The sequence below is a fragment of the Mustela lutreola genome, chromosome 3, assembly GCF_030435805.1.
Source record: "Mustela lutreola isolate mMusLut2 chromosome 3, mMusLut2.pri, whole genome shotgun sequence".
In the NCBI taxonomy this organism is placed as follows: Eukaryota; Metazoa; Chordata; class Mammalia; order Carnivora; family Mustelidae; genus Mustela; species Mustela lutreola.
The window spans coordinates 86,409,537-86,430,153 of NC_081292.1; the positions used below are offsets into that span (position 1 = coordinate 86,409,537).

The window sequence follows — 20,617 nt, forward strand, 5'->3', positions numbered from 1 at the left end:
AACCCTGCAGCAGCGTGGGTGGCCTAGGTTTGCACTTTATGCACACTATCATCTCTCGGTGTAGGCAACGCTTGACCTTTTGCTGTGGCGCTCAGCGGACTCGGAGACTAGGCCAGTGCCTTCCCCACAGGAGAGGAGAGGCGACAGGATCCCTGCACACCGCCCGTGCACTGGGATGGGGAGCTGTGGGGGACTGTTCCCACTCCTTCCCCGGACACCCCGTGCCTCCGCGAACGCTTCCACATTCTGGAGGAAGACGACATCTGACTGCCCGTTCTTTCAGGGAGCTACTTCTGTGAGTTCAGGGTAGGTGTCTGGTGGCAAGCACATGTCTGCACCTGGGACAGGTGGCCAAGGAGATGCTGTCCCCTTGGGACCAGAGGCACAGTACAGGTCTGCCTTCTGCCCAGACTCCTTCCTCCAAGTGAAGCATGCGCGCCTGCCCTAGTGGTCCCCTTCTGTCTCCTTAGCAGCCAGGCTTCTGTCTCTCCCCATAGGGAGTGGGTGACACTTTTATTGCCACCACCCCGCTGTTCCTACCAGGACAGGCTCTCCTGCTTTGAGAGACAATAAGGTTTCCCGACAATAAGGCCACCGGCTCCTTCTCTTCTCCCGGGGCGGCATGCTGCGGCTTCCCCAGACTTGCTCCTGGGGAGCACGGTGACAGGCATGTCCCTTTCCTTCAGCCCCTTTCCAGATGTGCAACCACGCTTCTCTCTCAGGCAGAGGGGATGCTAGGGCAAGGAGAATTTTGCTCCATGCGGGTTTCATCCACCATGCTGCAGAGACTAGCTCAGGCAAGTAGAAGCAACATCCCACAAACATGATTCTGATTTCCCAAAAAATGCTGTGCTTTCCCAGAGGAGATGTCTGGGCAAAGAGGCTTTCGCTGTATGTGGGTTTCTCCAACTGTGAGACTGGGCTCAGGCAAGCAGCAGCAGCAGGCAGCAGAACTGACTCTGATTTCTCAGCAAATGCTGTGCTTTCACAGAGGCTTTGGGCTTGGAGCGAACTGCACTTCGCCGCTGCTTCCTCAGCAAGGCTTCAGTCGCGTCAGGGAAGAAGAGCTGCGGGAGAGCTGATGCCCCTTGGGCCTTGCTTTCCCGGGCTCCAGGTTTGCATCCTGGGTTCACCCTGCCAAGCTGAAATAAGCAGAAACAGCCTCGACAATGCAGCAGCGTGCGTGGCCTAGGATGGCACTCTGTTCACAATGCCATCTCCGGGCGTAGGCAAGGCCTGCCCTTTTGCTCTGGCGTTCAGGTGGACAAGGGACTAGGCCAGTGCCTTCCGCAGCCGAGAGGAGACGCGACTGGATCAGTGCACACCTCCCGCGCCCTGGGATGGGGATAATGGGTAACCGTCCCTCCTTCCCCGGGACACCCCATGCTTCCTCCAACGCGGCCACATCCTGGAGGAAGACGGCATCTGACAGCCCGTGCCTCCAGGAGCTGTTTCTGCGAGTTCAGGGCAGGGCGCCTGGTGGCAAGCCCACGTCTGCCTTATGGACAAGTGGCCCATGAGCTGTTGTCCCCTTGGGCCCAGAGGCACAGGACAGGCCTGCCTTCTGACCAGACTTCTTCCTCAGAGTGGAGCACGCGCGCCTGCCCTAGTTGTCCCCTCATGTCTCCTTAGCAGCCAGGCTTCATTCTCTCCGCACAGGGAGCGGGTGACACTTGTCTTGCCACCAGCCCCCTGTTCCTGCCAGGGCAGGCTCTCCTGCTTCGCGACTGTTTCCCAACAACATCGCCAAGAGCTCCTTCTCTTCTTCCGGGGCGTCGTGCTGAGCCTTCCCCAGACTTGCTCCTGGGGAGCACAGTGACAGACGTGTCCCTTTCGTTAAGGCCCTTTCCAGATGTGCAACCACGCTTCTCTCTAATGCCAGGGGATGCTAGGGCAAGGAGAATTTCACACCATGCGGGTTTCTTCCACCGTACTGTGGAAACTAGCTCAAGTAAGCAGCAGCAGCATCCCACAAACATGATTCTGATTTCCCAATGAATTCTGTGCTTTCCCAGAGGAGATGCCCGGGGAAAAGAGGCTTTCGCTGTATGTGGGTATCTCCCAATGTGAGACTGGGCTCAGGAAAGCAGCAGCAGCAGCCCACAGATACGACTCTGATTTCTCAGCGAATGCTGTGCTTTCCTAGCGGATTTGGGCTCAGAGAGAGCCGCACTTCACCGCTGCTTCCTCAGCAAAGCTTAAGTCGCGTCAGGGAAGAAGTGTTACGGGAGAGCTGGTGCCTCTTGGGCCTTGCTTTCCCGGGCTCCATGTTCGTGTCCGGGGTTCAACCCGTCTATTCGAAATAAGCAGACACAGCCTCGACCCTGGAGCAGCGTGCGTGGCCTAGGATGAACCTCTGCTCACAATGCCATCTCCCGGCGTAGGCAAGGCCTGCCCTTTTGCTCTGGCGTTCAGGTGGACAGGGGACTAGGCCAGTGCCTTCCCCAGCTGAGGGGAGACGGGACAGGATCCCTGAACACCGCCCGCGCCCTGGGATGGGGAGTAATTGGTAACTGTCCCTCCTTCCCCGGGACACCCGTTGCCTCCGCCAATGCTGCCACATCCTGGAGGAAGGCGGCATCTGACTGCCCATTCCTCCAGGAGCTGTTTCTGCGAGTTCAGGACCGGGCGCCTGGTGGCAAGCCCACTACTGCCCTATGGACAGGTGGCCAAGGAGCTGCTGCCCCTTGGGCCCAGAATCACAGGACAGGCCTGCCTTCTGCCCCAACTCCTTCCTCAAAGTGGAGCACGCGCGCCTGCTCTAGTCTTTTGCTCGTGTCTCCTTAGCAGCCAGGCTTCCTTCTCTCCATACAGGGAGCGGGTGACACCTGTCTTGCCACCCGCCTGCTGTTCCTGCCATGGCAGGCTCTCCTGCTTCACGACCTTTTCCCGACAATACAGCCAACGGCTCCTTCTCTTCTCCTGGGGCGTCGTGCTGCACCTTCCCTAGACATGCTCCTAGGGAGCGCAGTGACAGACGTGGCCCTTTCCTTAACGCTGTTTCCTCAGGTGCAACCAGGCTTCTCGTTCAGGTAGAAGGGATGCCTGAGAAAAGAGGATTTCACTCCATGAGGGTTTATTACAACGTGTTGTGGAGAATGCTGTGCTTTTCGCAGCACAGTGGGAGAAACCCACATAGAGGGAAAGCCTCTTTGCCTGGGCATCCCCTCTGGGAAAGCACAGCATTCTTTGGGAAATCAGAGTCGGGTCTGTGGGATGCTGCTCCTGCTTGCCTGAGCTGGTCTCCACAGCACGGTGTAATAAACCCACATGGAGCGAAATCCTCTTGACCCGGCATCCCCTCTGCCTGAGAAAGAAGCTTGGTTGCGCCTTTGGAAAGAGCCTTAAGGAAAGGGACACATCTGTCACTGCGCTCCCCAAGAGCATGTCTGGGGAATGTGCAGAAGGCTGGCCCGGGACAAGAGAAGGAGCCATTTGTGTTATTGTCTGGAAACAGTCGCGAAGCAGGAGAGCCGGACCTGTGAGGACCAGCGTGTCAGAGGCAAGACAAGTTTCACCTGCTACCTGTGCGGAGATATGTGAGCCTGGCTGCTAAGGAGACATGAGAGGACGACTAGGGCAGGGGCGCGTGCTCCACTCTGAGGAAGGAGTCTAAGCAGAAGGCAGGCCTGTCCTGTGCCTCTGGGGCCAAGGGGACAGCAGTTCATGGGCCACCTGTCCAGAGGGCAGACATGGGCTTGCCACCAGGTGCCCTGCCCTGAACTCACAGAAACAGCTCCAGGAGGAACTGGCAGTTAGATGCCGTCCTCCTCCAGGATGTGGAAGCATTCGGGGAGGCACAGGGTGTCCAAAGGAGTGGAGACAGACCCCACAGCTCCCCATCCCAGTGCACGGGCAGTGTGCAAGAATCCTGTCGCCTCTCCTCTCCTGTGGAAAAGGCACTGATCTAGTCCCCGAGTCCGCCTTAGCGCCAGAGCAAAATGCCAAGCCTCGCCTATGCCAGGAGATGGTAGTGAGCATAGAGTGCCATCCTAGGCCACCCACACTGCTGCAGGGTGGAGGCTGTGTCTGCTTATTTCGCCTTGGCAGTTTGAACCCAGGACGTGAACATAGAGCCTGGGAAAGCAAGGCCCAAGAAGCACCAGCTCTCCCGCAGCTCTTCTTCCCTAACGCGACAGAGCGATCGCCCAAAGCCTTCCTGAGGAAGCAGCGGCGAAATGTGGTTCGCGCCAAGCCCAAAGCCTCTGTGCGTGCATAGCAGGTTCTGCGAAATCAGAGTCGGTTCTGCGGGCTGCTGTTGCTGCTTGCCTTAACCTAGTATTCACAGCACAGTGGGAGAAACCGCATAGAGCAAAAGTCTCTTTGTTCGCGTATCCGCTCTGGGAAAGGACAGCATTCGCAGGGAAATCAGTGTCGGTTCTATGGGATGCTGATGCCGCTTGCCTGAACATAGTCTCCCAAGCATGGTGGGAGAAACCCGTATGGAGCGAAATCCTCTTAGCCCGGGCATCCCCTCTGCCTGGGAGAGAAGCATGGCTACGCCTTTGGAAACAGCCTTCAGGAAAGGGACATGTCTGTCACTGCACTCCCCAGAAGCATGTCTGGGGAAGGCACAGCACGCCGCCCCGGGAGAAGAGAAGGAGCCATTGGCCTTGCTGTCGGGAAACGGTCGTGAAGCAGGAGAGCCTGCCATGGCAGGAACAGCGGGCGGGTGGCAAGACAACTGTCACCACAGTCTTTGATGACACTTTTGAGTCAAGGCTCATCTACTCTACGGATAAGACTACTCTCTAAAATTTTTAAAGGCAACCTGTTTAAAGGCAACATCATGAAAGAATGTTTGGTGAATTGCTTTGGTTTTCTATGCATGGTATCAGATGAGTTTAAGAGAGCATAATCCAATAAAAAATTTAAAATTAATTTTAAAAAATAAAAAAAAAAACATTTTAATATCTTTGCTTTTGGGGTTCCTGCAAATGAAACTACAAGAAAGGACTGAGAACATTTTCTTTTTTTCTGTTTGTTTTTCTTCAATTTGGACCTCCTCCTTAGGTCTCCGATCAAAGAATGCTTACACAGACACTGTAGTGTAGAAAGGACAAAATATCATATTACAAAATATTCTATTCCTATCCTTTTGTATACCCAGAACAATAAGTTAATATATGTGCTGCCAAAGAAGCACACCAGAGCAATAAGTTAAATGAAGATTGTACTGGGAAGATAAAACAATTATTCCATAAAATGAGTGGATTTTGAATGGGATGTGAAGGGTGGACTTGTGAGTTAGGAAAATATATATATACAAAGACTTAATGAAGGTTTAATTAAAGCATAACAACTATGCTGTATTACTGAAATATATTAAAATGATGATATAGAAATACCTTGCCTATTACTTAATATCTCACAGAGTAACATCAAATCACCTATTAATCCTTTCTACTAACAGCTGTTCCTCTTTGTTTCACTTTACATAACATGTGATGGATTGACATTTGTAGAAATAAGGGGGAAACATGGAAGAAAGTGAACAATTAGGATCAAAATACAGTAATAAACAAGGTAAATAACCAGTGAATATTTACTATAATGTAAATATATGCTGTTTCAATGCATGCACATTTATAAACTGAGAATTTTCAGGAGTGACAGCCAATGTAGAAAATCTAGATGGTGTTATAGAAAATTCCATAAAACCCTTTGCATTAGTTTAACAGCCTGGTATAATATTTAGAAACCAGACTGTGTCATTTCTTTGAGCAGTTAAGCATAGAAAAACATGGCTGAAATAATGATAAATACTTAACATTTACTTAAATTTTTGTTTATTTTTTCCTTTAATGCCCATATGGTGTTCATAATGCCCTTTGTGGTTGTTAGAGCAAAGTAAATTTGAAAATTTCCATGGGGAGGGTAAATCTTAGTAAAACAAAACAAAACAAAACAAAAACACAGGGCACCTTTCCTATGGTTGTGAAAAGCTCAATGCTTTTTCATTAACACCCACCTCACAGTCCATAGGAAACCAACTGTGTTCCCATTTTTAAGAAATTTTATCCTACAAGTCTTTCCTCATGACACTGTTGCCTATTACATAAATCAAACAGACATTCAACATCTTGAAATGGAATCAGAAACCCACAAAGCTGACTGCTGTCAGGACTCATAAGGAAGGCAATTAATAAATTTATTATTTAAGAGAGGAGTTGTTTGCTTTCTAAAAATCCATGCAAAATTGGAATGTTATCCGGAGTGTATATCAAACTAACTAAGCTAAAAGTGTCTTTTTATCTCAGGTTCACCCATTTGACAATCATTATATTTTCTCCTTTATCTCTGGTTTGGTCAGCTATGTCAGAAGACTTAATTCATTCAGTCAATCAACAAAGACCTATTTAGTACTAATTTTTTGTGGGTGTGATGAATAAGACAAATATCTGCCACAATGGAGCATATGATCTAGAGTTTAAAATTCATATTTGAATTACTTACATACCACCACATACATACATGGATTACATACTTACCACCACAAATGTAAACAACACTTATAAAATTGAAAAAGAAATAGATGATAATGATGCTAAGGAGAAGACCTTAATATTAAAAGCAATAAAATTGATATGTCTATTAGTAGAAATAAAAAATGGTCATATATTACTAAAGTAAAATTTAGGGGTCCCTGGGTGACTCAATCGGTTAAGCAGCTGCCTTTGGCTCAGGTCATGATCCCAGGGTCCTGGGATTAAGACCTGCATTGGGCTCACTGCTGGGTAATAAGCCTGCCTCTCGATCTTCCTCTGCCTGCCACTCTGCCAACTTGAGCTATGTCAAATAAACAAATAAAATCTTTTAAAAAAAGATAAATATAAAGTAACACTTACTGAAGATGTGGGGATGGTGATGTCATCAAGATGGCAACATGGATGCATGGATGGCTCCTTATTTATTGCTAAAGGTAAATGTATAGTCAAAACCAGATTCTCTAATATTGTAATGGTGATATATAAAACATTTACTAGTCTAGTTTAAAAGTTAAAAAAAGCCTATTAAAAATAACTATAACTGCAATCATTTGTTATTGAAAGTACAATATAAAAATGATCTAAAATGTAAAAACATCAATAACCTGTTGTTATAGGAGAAGTATAAATTTTCTGTACATTATTGAAGTTCAGTTGTTTTCAACATAAAATGGAATGTTATAACTAATGTATTTTATATAAGCTTAATGGTAAATATAAAAATATGTAGTAGATACACAAAAGATTTTGATAAAGAAGTTAAAACATACTGCCACAAAAAGTCATCCGATTACAAACAAAGAGAACAAGACAGGAAATAAAGAGCAGAGAATCTACAAAAGAGCAAACAATTAACAGAGAAACAAAACAGATAAACACTGGGGAAAGAAAAAAATTAAAAAAAAAAGGGAGGGGAAGGCAAACCATAATACACTTAAGTATAAGTAACAAACTGATTGTTTCTGGAGGGGAGATGGGCAGGGGAATGGGCTAAGCCAGTAATAATTATTAGGAGGTCACTTGTGATGAGCATTGAATGTTATATGTAAATGGTGAATTATGAAATTCTACTCCTGAAACTAATATTACACTATATATTAACTAAATTTTAAATAAATCATGAAATATAAAAAGAATGAAAGGCAAAAGTTAAGTCCTTACCTATCAATAATTACTTTAACTGTAAGTGAATGGAATCATCCAGTTGGAAGACATAGGCTAGAACAGATTAAAAAAACAAGCAAAAAACACAAGATCCAACAATATGTTGCGTATAAAAGAATCACTTTAGCTTTAAGGACACACATGGGCAGAGAGTAAAGGGATGGAAAAAGATATTCCAAGCTAATGATAACAAAAGAAAACAAGGGTAGCAATAACTATAACAGACAAAATAGGGTTTATATAAGCTAAAAATCACCACAGGAGTCAAAGAAGGTCATTATACAATAAGAAAAGTGTCATCAATTCATCAATACAGTAATTGTAAATATCATGTACCTAATATTGAGCCACATAAATATATAAAACAAACACTAACAAAACAGAAAGGAGAAATAAATAGCAATACAATAGTATCTGGGGACAATAATACCCCACTCTTACATATGGATAGATCATCCAGACAGAAAATCAATAAGAAAATAGTGAATTTAAACACTATGCCTGGACAACTGGATGGCTCAGTCAGTTAAGCCTTTGCCTTTGGCTCAGGTCGTGATCCCAGGGTCCTGAGATAGAGTCCCACATTTGGCTCCCGGCTCAGGAGGGGGTCTTCTCACTCTGTCTCTGCCCTTACCCCTTGCTCATTCTCTCTGCCCTGCTCTCTCAAACAAATAAACAAACAAAACAAAACAAACAAACAAACAAACAAGAACTATGTCAAATGAACCTAACATATTGACAGGATATTCCATCCAATAGTATCATAATAAATATTCTTCTCAAACACACGTGGAAAATTTTCTAGGATAGATCACATTTTAAACCACAAAACAAGAGTCCCCCCAAAATCAATAATATAGAAAGCATATCGAGTATATTTCCAGCCAAAATAATATGAAACTAGACATCAATACAGAAGGAAATTTGGAAAATTTACAAATGCACAGACATACACATTTTTAAACAAGAAAAAAATCAAAAAAAGAAGACAAAGTGGGAATAAAAATACATCTTGAGGAAAATAAAAAAATATATAACAAAAAATTATGAGACACAGCAAAGCAGTTATAAAAGGAAATTTTATAGCTATAAATGTATATATAAAAAAGATTTCAAATGAAGAACTTAATATAACAGCTCAAAAAAACTACAAAAAGAACAAAGTAAACTTAAAAGTAGCAAAAGGAAGGAAAAAAATAAAAATTAGGGCAGAAATAAATGAAACATAGAATTAAAAAACTAGAAAGTTTTTTTAAATGGTAAATAAAATTAGACTTGGTAATGGTAAATTAAAAAAAGACAGCTATACTAACTCAGAAAAAAGAAGACTCAATAAAATCAGAAATGGAAAAGGAGACATTATAACAGATACCACAGAAATATAAAGGATAAAAGACAGTTAAATGCCAGCGAATCGAAAGCCTAGAGGAAATGGACAAATTCCTAGGCACATACAACCTATCAAGACTGAATCATAAGGACATAAAAAAATGTGAACAGACCAATAAGGGGTAAGGAGATTGAATCTGTAATAAAAACCTTCTAACAAATAAAAGTCCAGAATCAGATGATTTCTACAGTGAATTCTACCAAACATTTTAAGAAGAAATAATACAAATACTTTAAAAACCCTTCCCAAAAAGTTGAAATACTCTGAGGCACATTTTACAAAGCCAGCATTATCTTGATATCAAAACCAGACAGGAGCACTACAAAAACCAAACCAAAACAAAACAAAACAAAAACAAAGCAGCAACAAAAAGAACTACTGGATAATATCCCTGATAAATAAAAATGTAAAAATTCTCTACAAAATGCTACAAAACTGAATTCACCAGCACATATCAGTAAGTGTGATGCATTATATTAATAGAATGATCAATAAAAACTCATATGATCAACTCAATATATGCAGAAAAGGCATTTGACAAAATTGAACACCCTTTCATAATAAAAATACTCACCAAACTGGGTACAGAAAGAATACACATCAACATAATAAAAACCACATATTCCATGGAAGGATTCAAGATGGCGGAGAAGTAGCAGGCTGAGACGACATCAGGTAGCAAGAGATCAGCTAGATAGCTTATCTAACCATTGCAAACACCTACAAATCCAATGGGCGATCAAAGAGAAGGAGAGCAACAATTCTAGAAACAGAAAATTGATCACTTTCTGAAAGGTAGAACCAGCGGAAAAGTGAACCCAAAGAACGGGAATGTAGACCGCTGGGGGAGGGGCCAGCTCCTGGCAAGCTGTGGAGCAACAGAGCACAAAATCAGGACTTTTTAAAAGTTTGATCCACTGAGGGATATCAACCCAGAGGCTAAACCAGAGTGAAGCCCAAGTGGGGTCAGCATAGCCCCAGGTCCCTCAGGGTCACAGAAGGACCAGGGGTATCTGAGTGTCACAGAACTCACAGGTATTAGAGTGGGGAAGCCGGCTACAGAGACAAAGCTGAGGAGTGAGCTCTCAACCCAGGGTTACTTTGAACCAGGCATAGGCAGGGTGAGCTTGGAGCATGGCCAAGGGCCAGGGAGACAGGAGTAATTGAGCTCTTTTATCCAAGCACAGCCAGAGGACAGGGAGATGAGAATGACCAAGGACTTTTCTCCAAGTGCGAGTGACAGAGCACTTTTCTCCAAGCATGGCCAGAGGCCGGGAAGATGGGAGTGATTAAGTACTTTTCTCTGAGGGTGCACTGAAGAGCTCTGGTAAGGGCAGGACAAATCCATCTCGGGCAAAGACACTTGAGAATCAATACAACAGGCCCCTTCCCCAGAAGACCAACAAGAAACCCAGCCAAGATCAACTTCACTTACTAAGGAGAACAGTGGAATTCCGGAGGAGAAGAAACCAAAACAAGGAATTCATGGCTTTCTCCCAATGATTCTTTAGTCTTGCAGTTATATTTTTTTCTTTTTTCTTCTAATTTTTTTTAACTTTTACCCTTTCCTCTTTTAATGATTTTTTTAAACTAGTTTATTTTTAAAATACCTATAAAAAATAATAATCTATTTTTAACCTTCATTATTATAGTCATATTTTATCCTCCATTGTATCTAACTATATATTTTTTTACACATAGGGTTTTTTCTTCTAAAAAATTTGGGGTATAACTTCTCCTAATAGATCAAAATATACCCTAAATCTAGCTCCAAGATTGTTCTAGTGTCCAGCCTGAGCAAATTCTCTCCAGTTTATCTTTCTTTATTGTCCCAACCAACTTGCTCTATCAACTTATTTTTTAGAAATTAAATTTTTTCCCTCATTTTTATAGGTTTATTCCATCCCTTCATTGTGCCTACCCTTATATGTTTTTCATCCTTTAAAATCTTGGTAAGTAGTTTCTTCTACGAGACCAAAATATTCCCAAAATTAAGTGAGTGACCCTGTTCTAGTCACAAGTCCAGTATATATATATATTTTTTTTCTTTTTTAATATTTTTTCCTTGTTTTCTTTTTTTAAACCTTTTTTTCCCCCTTGAACTTCTTTTTTATCACCTTTCGTTCTCCCAAAACTTGGGGGTCTCTTCTGATTTGGTTAAAGCACATTTTCCTGGGGTCTTTACCACCTTTTTAGCATTTTATTTGCTCCTTTATATATTCTTATCTGCTCAAAATGACAAGCTGGAAAAACTCACCACAAGAGAAAGAACGAGAGGCAGTACCAAAGGCTAGGGACCTAATCAAAACAGACATTGGTAATATGACAGAACTAGAGTTCAGAATGACAACTCTCAAGGTTCTAGCTGGGCTCGAAAAAGGCATGGAAGATATTAGAGAAACCCTCTCTAGAGAGATAAAAGCCCTTTCTGGAGAAATAAAAGAACTAAAATATAACCAAGTTGAAATCAAAAGAGCTATTAATGAGGTGCAATAAAAAATGGAAGTTCTTACTGCTAGGATAAATGAGGCAAAAGAATTAGTGATATAGAAGACCAAATGATGGAGAATAAAGAAGCTGAGCAAAAGAGAGACAAACAAATACTGGACCATGAGGAGAGAATTTGAGAGATAAGTGAAACCATAAAACGACACAGCATTAGAATAATTGGGATCCCAGAAGAAGAAGAAAGAGAGAGGGGAGCAGAAGGTATATTGGAGAGAATTTCTGTAGAGAATTTCCCTAATATAGCAAAGGGACAAACATCAAAATCCAGGAGATGCAAAGAATGACCCTCAAAACCAATAAAAATAGGTCCACACCCCGTAACCTGATAGTAAAATTTACAACTGTTAACAACAAAGAGAAAATCCTGAAAGCAGCCTGGGAAAAGAAGTCTGTATTGCACAACAGTAAACCATTTGATTGTCAGTAGAGACCTGGCAGGCCAGAAAGAACTGGCATGATATATTCAGAGTGTTAAATGAGAAAAACATGCAGCCAAGAATACTATATCCAGCTAGGCTATCAGTGAAAATAGAAGGAGAGATTAAAAAGCTACCACGACCAACAAAAGCTGAAAGAATTTGCAAACACCAAACCAACTCTCCAAGAAATATTGAAAGGGGTCCTCTAAGCAAAGAGAGAGCCTAAAAGTAGTAGATCAGAAAGGAACAGAAACAATATACAGTAACAGTTACATTATAGGCAATACAATGCCTCTAAATTCATATCTCTCAATAGTTACCCTGAATGTAAATGGCCTAAATGCACCAATCAAAAGACAATGGGTATCAGAATGGATAAAAAGCAAAACCCATCAATATGCCTCCCAAGAAACTCATCATAGACCCTAAGACACCCCCAGATTTAAAGAGAGGGGGTGGAAAACAAATTACCATGCTAATGGACATCAGAAGAAAGCTGGGGTGGCAATCCTTATATCAGATCAATTAGATTTTAAGCCAAAGACTATAATAAGAGATGAGGAAGGACACTATATCATACCCAAAGGGTCTGTCCAACAAGAAGACCTAACAATTTTAAATATCTATGTCCTTAACATGGGAGCAGCCAACTATATAAACCAATTAATAACAAAATCAAAGAAACACATCAACAATAATAAAATAATAGTAGCAGAATTTAACACTCCCCTCATTGAAATGGGCAGATCATCCAAGCAACAGATCAACAAGGAAAAAGGCCTTAAATGACACACTGGACAAGATGGACATCACAGGTAGGTTCAACACATTCCAACCCAAAATAACAGAATACACATTCTTCACTACTGCACATGGAACATTCTCCAGAATAGACCACATCTTGGGTCATAAATCAGATCTCAAGCATTATCAATAGATTGGGATCATCCCCTGCATATTCTCAGAACACAATGTTCTGAAACTAGAACTCAATCACAAGAGGAAATTTGGAAAGAACACAAATACATGGAGACTAAACAGCATCCTTCTAAAAAATGAATTGGTCAACCAGGAAATTAAAGAAGAATTGGAAAAAATTCATGGATACAAATAATAATGAAAACAAAAGTGTTCAAAATCTATGGGATACAGCAAAGTCAGTCCTGAGAGGAAAATATAAAGCTGTACGAGCCTTTCTCAAGAAACAAGAAAGATCTCAAATACACAACATAACCCTACACCTAAAGGAGTTGGAGAAAGAACAACAAAGAAAGCCTATACCCAGCAGGAGATGAGGAATAATAAAGATCAGAGCAGTAATCAATGAAATAGAAACAAAAAAAAAAAAAAATCCAACAACAACAACAACAACAAAAAAAACAATAGAACAAATCAATGAAACTAGGAGCTGGTTCTTTGAAAGAATTAATAAGATTCATAAACCCCTTTCTAGACTTATCAAAAAGAAAAGAGAAAGGACCCAAATAAATAAAACCATGAATGAAAGAGGAGAGATCACAACCAACACCAAAGAAATACAAACAATTATAAGAACATACTATGAGCAACTCTATGACAACAAATTCAACAATCTGGAAGAAATGGATACATTCCTAGAGACATATAAACTACCACAACTGAACCAGGAAGAAATAGAAAACCTGAACAGACCCATAACCAGTAAGGAGATTGAAACAGTCATCAAAAATCTCCAAACAAAAGCCCCGGGCCAGATGGCTTCCCAGGGGAATTCTACCAAACATTTAAAGAAGAATTAATTCCTATTCTCCTGAAACTGTTCCCAAAAAATAGAAATGGAAGGAAAACTTCCAAACTCGTTTTTTCTGAGGCCAGCATCACCTTGATCCCCAAAGCAGACAAGGATCCCATCAAAAAAGAAAACTTCAGACCAATATCCTTGATGAACACAGATGCGAAAATTCTCACCAAAATACTAGCCAATAGGATTCAACAGTACATTAAAAGGATTGTTCACCACGACCAAGTGGGATTTATTCCAGGGCTACAAGGTTGGTTCAACATCTGCAAATCAGTCAATGTGATAAAACACATTAATAAAAGAAAGAACAAGAACCATATGATACTCTCCATAGATGCTGAAAAAGCATTTGACAAAGTGCAGTATCCCTTCCTGATTAAAACTCTTCAAAGTGTAGGAATAGAGGGCACATATTACCAATATTATGAAAGCCATCTATGAAAAACCCACTGCAAATACCATTCTCAATGGACAAAAACTGAATACTTTTCTGCTGAGGTCAGAAACATGGCAGGGATGTCTGTTATCACCACTGCTATTCAACATCGTACTAGAAGTCCTAGCCTCAGCAATCAGACAACAAAAAGAAATTAAAGGCATCCAAATTTTGCCAAATTGGCAAAAGAGAAGTCAAACTATCCCTGTTTGCAGATGATATGATACTGTATGTGGAAAACTTAAAGGACTCCACTCCAAATCTGCTCTAACTTGTATAGCAATTCTGTAAAGTGTCGGGATATAAAATCAATGCACAGAAATTGGTTGCATTTTTTTATACCAAAAAGACAGAAGAAATAGAAATTAAGGAGTGAATCCCATTTACAATTGCACCCCAAACCCTAAGATACCTAGGAATAAACCTAACCAGGAGACAAAGAATCTATACTCAGAAAGCTCTAAAGTACTCATGAAAGAAATTGAAGAAGACACAAAGAAATGGAAAAATGTTCCATGCTCCTGTATTGGAAGAACAAATATTGTGAAAATGTCTATGCTACCTAAAGCAATCTACACATTTAATGCAATCCCTATCAAAATCCCATCCATTTTTTTCAAAGAAATGGGACAAATAATCCTAAAATTTATATGGAACCAGGAAATACCTCGAATAGCCAGAGGAATATTGAAAAAGAAAGCCAAAGTTGTTGGCACCACAATTCCAGACTTCAAGCTCTATTACAAAGTTGTCATCATCAAGATAGTAGGGAACTGTCACAAAAACAGACATAGATCAATGGAACAGAATAGAGAGCCCAGAAATACACCCTCAACTCTATGGTCAAGTAATCAACAAAGCATGAAGGAATGTCCAATGGAAAAAAGGCAGCCTCTTCGACAAATGGTGTTGGGAAAATTGGACAGCCACATGCAGAAAAATGAAATTGGACCATTTCCTTACATCATACATGAAAATAGACTGGAAATGGATGAAGAAGCATAATGTGAGAAAAGAATCCATCAAAATCCTTGAGGAGAGAACAGGTAGCAACCTCTTTGACCCCAGCAGCAGCAACTTCTTCCTAGGAACATTGCCAAAGGCAAGGGAAGCAAGGGCAAAAATGAGCTATTGGGATTTCATCAGATCAAAAAGCTTTTGCACAGCAAAGGAAACAGTTAACAAAGCCAAAAGATAACTGTCAGAATGGGAGAAGATATTTTCAAATGACATACCAGATAAAGGGCCAGTATCCAAAATCTATAAAGACCTTATCAAACTCAACACCCTAAGAACAAATAATCAAATGAAGAAATGGGCAGAGGATATGAACAGACATTTCTGCAAAGAACACATCCAAATGGCCAACAGACACATTAAAAAATGCTCCACATCACTCAGCATCAGGGAAATACAAATCAAAACCAGAATGAGATACCACCTCACACCTTTCAGAATGGCTAAAATCAACAAGTCAGTCAATGACAGATGCTGGCGTGGATGTAGACAAAGGGGAACTCTCCCACACTGTTGGTGGGAATGCAAGCAGGTGCAACCACTCTGGAAAACAGCGTGGAGGTTCCTCAAAAAGCTGAAAATAGAACTACCCTATGACCCAGTGATTGTATTACTCGGTATATACCCTAAAGATACAAACGTGGCATTCTGAAGGGGCACCTGCACCCAAATGTTTATAGCAGCAATGTCCACAATAGTTAAACTATGGAAAGAACCTAAATGTCCTTCAACAGATGAATCAAAAAATAAGATGTGGTATATATGTACAATGGAATATTATGCAGCCATCAAAAGAAATGAAATCCTGCTATTTGTGATGACATGGATGGAACTAGAGGGTATTATGCTTGGCAAAATAAATCAATCTGAGAAAGACAACTATCATATGATCTCCCTGATATGATGAAGTGGAGATGCAACATAGGCGGTTTGGGGGGTATGAAAAGAAAAATAAAAGAAGATGGGATTGGGAGGGAGACAAACCATAAAAGACTTAATCTCACAAAACAGACTGAGGGTTGTTGTGGGGAGGTGTGTTGGGAGAGGATGGTGGGGGTATGGACATTGGGGAGGGTATGTGCTATGGTGAGTGCTGTGAAATGTGTAAACCTGGTGATTCACAGACCTGTACCCCTAGGGATAAAAACACATTATATGTTTTTAAAAAAATTTAAAAAATCCATTAAAAAAACACATATTGCAAGCCCAGAGCTAATCTCATATTCAATCAAAAAAGTTTGAAAATTTTCCCCTTAAAGATCAGAAACAAGACAAGTGTGTCCACTTTCACTACTCTCATTTGACATAGTACTGGATGTCTTAGCCAGAGAAACAAGGAGCACAAAGCAATAAAAGATTCCTCCCCCCAAAAAAAGGAAGAAGTAAAATTTTCTTTTTTTGGATAACATGAACTTACATGTAAAAAAATCCTAAAAACTTCACAAAAAACATTTGAATAAACAAATTTAGTAAAGCTGCCAAATACAAGATCAATATATAAAAGACAAGAATTTTGTTTTGTTTTGTTTTGTTTTTAATATGGAATGCTTTCCAGTTTTTCATGTCATCCTTGTTCAGTGATCACGCTAATCTTCTCTGCATCATTCCAATTTTAGTATATGTGCTGCCAAAGTAAGCACAAGACAGGAGCATTTTAACACTCTAATGATGAACTATCTGAAAACATAAAGAAAACAATCTAATTCACAATAGCATCAAAAACAATAAAATACTTAGGAAAAGATTTAACTAAGAAGATGAAAGCTTTGTACCCCATAAACGATGACATTGATAAAGAAATTGAAGGAGATACAAATGGAAAGATAGCCCATATTTATGAATGGTAAGAATTAACATTGTTAAAATGTCCATACTACCGAAAACCATCTGTAAATTCTATTCCTATCAAAAATCCAATGTTAGGGGCGCCTGGGTGGCTCAGTGGGTTAAGCCACTGCCTTCGGCTCAGGTCATGATCCCAGGGTCCTGGGATCGAGCCCTGCATCAGGCTCTCTGATCAGCAGAGAGCCTGCTTCCACTTCTCTCTCTGCCTGCCTCTCTGACTGCTTGTCATCTCTCTCTGTCAAATAAATAAATAAATAATCTTTTAAAAAAACCAATATTATTTTTTTACAGAAGTAAGTAAACAATCCTAAAATTTATATGAGACCATAAAAGACAACAAATAATCAAAGCAGTTCTGAGAAAGAATGAAGAAGAGAAATTACACTTCTTGATTTGAAATTATACTACAAAGCCCTCATGCTCAAAACAATAAAGTATACTGGCATAAAAACAGACCAATAAACAAGTAGAACAGAATGAGAGTCCAGAAATAAATCCTTTTATACAGTCACCTAATATTTGACAGGGGCCAACATAGGTAATGGGTAAATATAGTCTGTTCAATAAATGATATTTAAAACTGAATAGTCACATAAAACAGTATGAAACTGGAGCCTTATATCACTCATAAATCTTAACTTGAAATAGATTAAAGACTTAAATGTGATGCATGAAACTAAATTTCCTAAAGGAAAACATAGGAAAAATTCTCCTTGACTTTGGTCTTGCCAATAATTTTTTGGATACCAGACCAAAAACACAAGCAAAAAAAGCAAAAATAAGTAAATGGTATTACATCAAACTAAAGTTTCTGCATTGCCAAAAATAAAAAAGAGAGAGAATGAAAACACAATCCACAGAATGGAAGAAAATACTTACAAATCTTATATCTGAAAAGAGGTTAATAACCAACAGATACAAATAGAAAAAAATATATAATTTAAAAAATAGCAAAAGGATCTCAATAGACTTTTTTTCAAAAAAGTTACATAAATGACTAACAGGACCATTAAAAAGTGCTCAACGTAAAAACTCAGGGCAAAGTCATTATGTTGTTGTTGTTGTTTACCTCTGAAAAACACAGCAAGATATTACTACCTATTAGAATATATACTACCAAAAAATTAAAACTAACAAATTTTGGTAAATATTGGGGAAAATGGGGAACTTATGCACTGCGGTCGGGATATAAATTTGTATGGAAAACAGTATGGAGATTATTCATATTATTAAAAGTAAAATTACCATATGATTCAGTAATCCCACTTCTAGGTATATATCTAAAGGAAACGAAGTCACTATTCGAAGACATATCTGCACTCTTATGTTCATTATAAAATTATTAACTCTAAGCAAGAGATGGAAATAACTTCAGTATCCATTAATGGATGAGTGAATAAAATAAGTATGGTAAATATATACTATGGAATACTACTTAACCATGAAAAATTAAGAAATACTGCCATTTACAACAGCATGGATGAAGGTATTATAGTAAGTGAAATATTTCAAAGATTTTATATATCTTTTTAATTTATGTATTATGATATCCCTTATATACAGAATCGTAAGAAAAGGCAAACTAATGGAAACTTAGAGTTGAGTTGACAAGGGGTGAACCTGGGGTGGAGTAAGGTGGTCAAAGGGTACAAACTTGCAACTATAATATGAAAAAGTTCTGGGGATCTAATGTACAGCATGATGATCATAGTTAATAATATATACATACTTTTTTTAATTGTGCTTCCCTTTATTAAACTTTGCATATATCACATTCTTACAAGTTGAAAGTTTATAGCAATCTTGTATAAAATAGGTCTGCTGCCACCATTTTTCTAACAACATTTGTTCATTTTGTGTCTCTCTGTCACATGTTGGTAATTCTTGCAATATTTCAAGTTTTTTCATTATTACTGTATTTGTTATGGTGATCTGTGATCAGTAATTATGACCCACTGAAAACTCAGAACTAGTTTACTTAAGGTATATACATTGTTTTTCTTTAAAGACATAATGCTTTTGAACAGTACAGTATAGTGTTTATTTTTTATATGCACTGGGAAACATAATTTTTTATATGCACTGGGAAACCAAAAAAAATAATAATAATTTGACTAAGTTTATTGAGATAATCACTTTATTGAAGTGGTCTGAACAAAACCCACAAGACCTTTGAAGTTTATCTCTACTGTACTATATACATAAAAGTTGCTAAGAGAGTACATCTTAAAATTCCTTATGATACATGCATAAAAACAGTGGCTACTATATGAGATAGTAGATGTATTAACATTTTTATGTAGATTTTATTGCAATACAGATGTATACCAATTTATCAAATTGTACAAAATTTACACAATGTTAAAAGTTTGCAATGTTATAAGAAATCATTTCTTAAATTTACAAATTATAATATGTTGATTATTTTTCAATAAAGCTGGAAAAAACTTTTTGTAGAATTAATCTATTTTTCAGAAAAGGAAGTAAGGAAGTAGAAACTGCAACTAACGGAAATAATAGAATATAAAATCCATTTTAGTTATATACACTGTGACAATAACTATTACTTAGTTTACAATGAAGGAATACTTATGAAGCATGAAGGATGGTCTATAAATAAGGCTGAAAGAGCTCAGTTTTAATGTTTAAATTTAAAATCTTCTTTTGAAATACTAAACTGACCACCCAGTTTTCCAAACATAAATGTCTTAACTGCATGAATTTATTTCATACAACTCTATAATCTAGTTTCATAAGAAAGCAGCATGCAAATTTTGAATAAGACAGACTTGCTTAAGTTTCTTTATGTTCCACAGTAAAGGATACTTCCCTAAAAATAAATAGAAGAAAAATCAGCATATTTATCATGATAATTATTATTGATAATGAGATTCATATTGAATTAGGGAACATAGATCCTCAGAGGGGTAAAGTAAAATGAAATTTATTTTGGTAAATGTGTCTATGAATAGTCAATACAATGCCTCAATATAAATGAATATTATCATTTTGAACAATTTAATTACTATTATTAGAATTATTATAAGTATAAAAATAGCTATCATTTTAGCATGGAATATGAGACTCTCATGCTCCATGCTTCATTACATCCACACAACAACTCTGCATAATAAGTATTATCATCACCATTTCATGGGTGAAAAAACTGAGGCTAACACATTTAGATAACTGGTTTATGATTACATGGCTAGTAAAGATGCATCACACTAATTTAGGCTTTATGATTTCAGAATTGTACTCTTTCCACTGCACATTCTATTACTCTGTAAATACTTGGCTTGTTTTCATTTAGTTCTTCAATTTTATTTATGTTGTGATGGCTTAAAGCTTCATTTAAAGGAAGCTTAAAAAATTCATTTAACCAAAAGCTCCCAAGAAATAAAAATGTCATGGATCTAATGTAGACATGGATATCATTAGTTAATGGGTAACTATATATTTTCTACTCTAGTGAGATAACAATCAGAGTATTTTTCTAAGTTTTAGTCTCTTAGTGTTAAAAAGGACTTTGTTAAAATAGAAATATTTAGACAAAGGTGATCAAAAGTC

At 39.2% G+C, this 20,617-nt stretch overlaps 1 non-coding gene across 1 annotated transcript; it reads right to left on the minus strand.

Moving 5' to 3' along the window:
• Positions 1-16,735: 16,735 nt before the first annotated feature.
• LOC131828332 (U6 spliceosomal RNA) lies at positions 16,736-16,842 on the minus strand. Its single transcript, XR_009352354.1, has one exon. It is a non-coding gene; the product is annotated as a U6 spliceosomal RNA (small nuclear RNA).
• Positions 16,843-20,617: the final 3,775 nt, after the last annotated feature.